Here is a 4,449-nt window from a genome sequence, read left to right as displayed (position 1 = left end):
TTTCCTTGAGTTCATCAATCAATTACTACCTGTGAGTGATGAAGCTTTGCCAGTTAATATATATGAGGTGAAAAAAGTTTCTAAGGGACATGGGACTCGGGTATGAGAAGATCCCGGTGTGTCGTAATGATTGTATGTTATTCTTAAAGAACAATAAGGATTTAGATTCATGTACCGTTTGTGGAGTATCTAAGTGGAAGGATAAAATTCATTTGGATGAGGATGGTCAACCCATATCATCGAGTAAGAAACACTCGGTCAAGGTGTTGCGGTGGTTTCCACTCATATCACGACTACAGAGGCTGTTTATGTTAGAGCATACTGCCCCTATATGAGGTGGCATGCAGAAGGCCAAACTAAGGACGATGTATTGAAGCATCCGGCTGATGGTGAATCATGGAGGGCATTCGACAATTTACATCCAGACTTTTCAGTGGACAGCAGGAATGTCAGGCTTGGACTAATCTCGGATGGCAGCCATTTGAGCCTGAATTCCTCCATTGGTGCTCTCTTTATATATCCTTTTCCTTTGAGTCATTGTCTCCTATTAGATGTGAATTGTTGGGAGTGCTCACTCAATGTCTCGAAGAACTCCATGGCTTCCTCACTGCTTTTCTCCATCAACATGCTACCACAAGCTAAATCTACAAGACTCTTGTTAAGATCATTTAAACTCTCATAGAATGTCAGTACCTGATCGTCTTGAGATATATTGTGATGAGGGCATCTGAGAAGTAGTTCTTTAAAGTGTTCCTATGCCTCGAAGAAAGGGTCTCCATCTTTTTGTTGGAAGGTCAAAATTTCCCTTCTCAATTGCCTTATCTTGTGGGCTGGAAAAAACTTCTTTAAGAACTTTGTGGCCATCTCATCCCAAGTATGAATAGAACTTGCGGCCAAAGAATTGTACCATCTCTTAGCATTATCTTTTAAAGAAAAAGGGAAGAGGATTAACTTGATTTCTTCTAGAGTTAAACCCTAAACATTTTGAGTCCTGTAGAGATCACAGAATTCTCGAATATGCTATATGGGTTCTCTGTAGGTGTGCCTTTATAGTGTGGAATCATATTGAGCAACGGAGATAAATCGTAATTGCTCTGCACAATGGGCTGAAAATTAATGCATGATGGCTGGTTGAGGATCTGGGAACTTAATGAACTTTCCATAGCTCTTCGCACCGGAGGTGTATTGTTTCTCAACATGATTAAAACAAAAAGGAAAATTAAATAACAAAATAAAAAGAAAAATAAAAATAAAAGAAATAAATCAAATCTGTAATTAGTGCAGTAACTGTGATGCTCTCTAGATGTGCGATTGATCGCACCGTGAGGTGCTCTCGATCGTACTAGTGCGCTCGATCGCCCTGGTTGGGCAATCGATCGCACCTCCAAAGGCACAGAAACTGCGGAAAAGACAATAAAAACAGAAAAATTTAAAACAAAAATAAATTAAAGAAAAAATTCCAAACAAAATCAAACAATCCCCGGCAACGGCGCCAAAAACTTGTTATGCCAAATACTATCTAAATTAATAGATAATATTTAGTACGTTTTAACTCGCAAGTGCACAAGATCAAAACAATAGTATAGTGCAGCAAGTACGAGATCGTTCCCACGAGGATTGTGATTTTATTTAGAATTAATTAAAAATATCAACTTGTCACTGAATTGATATTGTGAAAAAGAAATAAAAAGATAATAAAGATAAATAAAAAAGCTAAAGGTAGGGCTTTGATATCCACCACTAATCATACTTAGATAATATAACAATATGCCAATGATCCAATCATATTGTAAATACTTAATGTTTGTCAACCTAAGGGTACGAGTATCTACTCCTTAAGGTATTGATTTTCCTAAGCAACGAATTAGGCATGAGTGTCTACTCTAATTCTTTTCTTTCCTAAAGAATTTAGCATGGGTGTCTACTAAGTTGTTCTTTAAGAAAGCATAAATTTGTGGAAATCGACAAACACATTAGGCCTAGGGCATGGGTGTCTACTCTCGGTTCCCCATGTTGATTAACCCAAGAACCCGGTGTGGATATCTTTTGTTACTTATGTTAAATCCAGGACTTAGTCATCCAAATTGATTTAACTAACTAGTCTGTACCACAAGCATATAATGGTCAGTCACATACATATGAAGAATTCATGAAAGTAGGAATTAATCAAGTTAAATATCACAACATGATCATCACAAAGGCGCCAATATTGAAATATTAAATAAGCATAATTAGGGCTTCAATCTAGCCCTCCTTAAGAGTTAGTTACACATAATTAAAATAAAACTAAAAAGAAAAGGGAAATAAAGAACCGAAAACCGCTCCTAGAAGTAGCCTCCAAATTCCTCTCCTCAAGTTGTGCCTCTTCCAAGGATGTTCCAAGGATGTTTATTCTTGAGGTTTAGAGGTCTATTTATAGGCTTTAGAAGTCATAGACAAACTAGTAAACCTAGGAATTTCGCAGGGTTTTAATCCTATTACAATTAGGAGTTGGAAAACCCTAATATGGAAGGAAAGAGAGTCTGTCCGCAACTTTTTGAATTCTCCAGCGCACAGGTGCGATCGATCGTAAGTCACCTGCGATCGATCACACTACCAAAAACTCCAACTTTTCCAAAATTCGCTCTTTGAGCCCAAATCTTCCAGATTTACTTTATTTTCTTCCAAAAGCTTACAAAAGTATGGAAAACACATAAAAGAAGTAAAATAACATAAATTAACCAAAACTAAAGGATTAAAACATGTACGTGAAGGGCTAAAAATATGAATATTTTGGCAATTAACACGTACGCCCAAGGGACCACCTAAAACGCCCCAAGTTCTAGAGGTAGAGCGATTGAGAGTAATTGTAATATATAAAAATAAAAAATAAAAATCTCCTACCATATGATCTCCACAGGAACATAATATCACTAGAGTACTATAAACTCTTATTATGAAATTACAAACACATAATGTGCTAGTATTCAATAACCTCATAAGCAAACAAAATTACACAGTCTATGCTTGCCCTAAGCGGTCTAGTCTATGGAATGGAGTCTCAGACACTTCTACTGCTACTACACCTACTAGTTCAGAAAGCAATAAGCCCAAGTGTCCTAGCCATTGGGCCAAATGATCGGGTCTTTAACAACTAAGAGGCCCACCGGTGCCCCTGTCCTCAATATTACGATATATAGGGCAATCTAAAAAAAGATATATAGGGAGAAAGGGGTGAGTTCAATAACTCAATAAATAGCCACAACACCAAAATGCTATAAAAATTGCTATGCATATTTTTATATCACAATCTCAATCATGCACTATAATAAACAATTGAAAAGCGAGAAGTGAGTAAGTTATGCAAAGTATAGGCACTTCCTTTTATTTTTCTTTACTCAAATCATGTTTACCCTTTGACCCATAATCGCAATTTTACCATGTGCGGCGCATGTTGGCTTGTCCCGAAGGACCTATAGGCTCATCCTGCCATCACAGGGGAGAGTTACCAGGTTGGGAACTTCTCCTAGGTGAATGTCACTCGGCTGATAGCACACACCTTGTAACCGTCTTTCGGTGTGCTTGCCATGCTACCCATCCGATCTGGTACCGTTCGTGACTATATCAGTGTCTCGGGTGAACAATTATGACATGAATGCACATATAACATTTTATATAATCTTTTAAGCTCTTCTATAATGGTATAACATACTATGAAACTTTGTAAGCTTCTTTCATTCATCATTGCATTCATGCATAACTCATAAAAATGAGGTAATTGTAATTCATAAAATCCTTAAACCATGCCATATGATTGAATACAACTTTGCATTAAAAAAATGAAAGAAAGTGCAATTGAAAATCATGTAAGTGGATTCTTTATAAAATCCCCTAACATTTTCAAAAGATTTTTAATAAAATCGGTTGGGGTTTTTGGTGTTGTGTCCCATTACCTAGCATTGCATGTCATTATTTTGAATCCGCATCCAACTCAAAATTCCTACAACGGAGGTAAAAAGTACCTTAGTCATCAATTCGTTTTCAATCATGCATCACTTTAGTTGCTAAGGATCTTAGCTCTAATCTTTATCCCACCAACGTCTATCCTTAGCTAAAAACATTACAATCACATCAAACATTACCATGCTTGATTTATTTGCCTCCCATAAAATTCTAATAATCAACTCAACTAAGGCCTTATTCTAATCAATTGCTTTACACTAAAATACCAAGGTTATAATATTCTTATTATTTTAGAATCATCCGACTACAATTAACAGCTTAAGAAGTTTATCTAGCCATATAAACACTCTCTTCCTAAGCCATTTAATTTAGCAACTTACTCCCAATATCGAAAGCTTAGAAACATTTACAACAATCACTCTAATTATCATATGACATATTAGCACCTAAACCCAATAAGCACCAACTTCCATGGATCCCATAATAATCTATGGTCAATTAACACTT

At 36.3% G+C, this 4,449-nt stretch overlaps 1 non-coding gene across 1 annotated transcript; it reads left to right on the top strand.

Annotated features, from left to right (window-relative positions):
* The first annotated feature begins 709 nt into the window (after positions 1-709).
* On the top strand, positions 710-816 carry LOC132186001 (small nucleolar RNA R71). The gene has a single exon (XR_009440684.1). It is a non-coding gene; the product is annotated as a small nucleolar RNA R71 (small nucleolar RNA).
* Positions 817-4,449: the final 3,633 nt, after the last annotated feature.

The sequence above is a fragment of the Corylus avellana genome, chromosome ca6, assembly GCF_901000735.1.
Source record: "Corylus avellana chromosome ca6, CavTom2PMs-1.0".
Taxonomy (NCBI): domain Eukaryota; kingdom Viridiplantae; phylum Streptophyta; class Magnoliopsida; order Fagales; family Betulaceae; genus Corylus; species Corylus avellana.
This window is presented reverse-complemented; position numbering and strand designations above follow the sequence as displayed.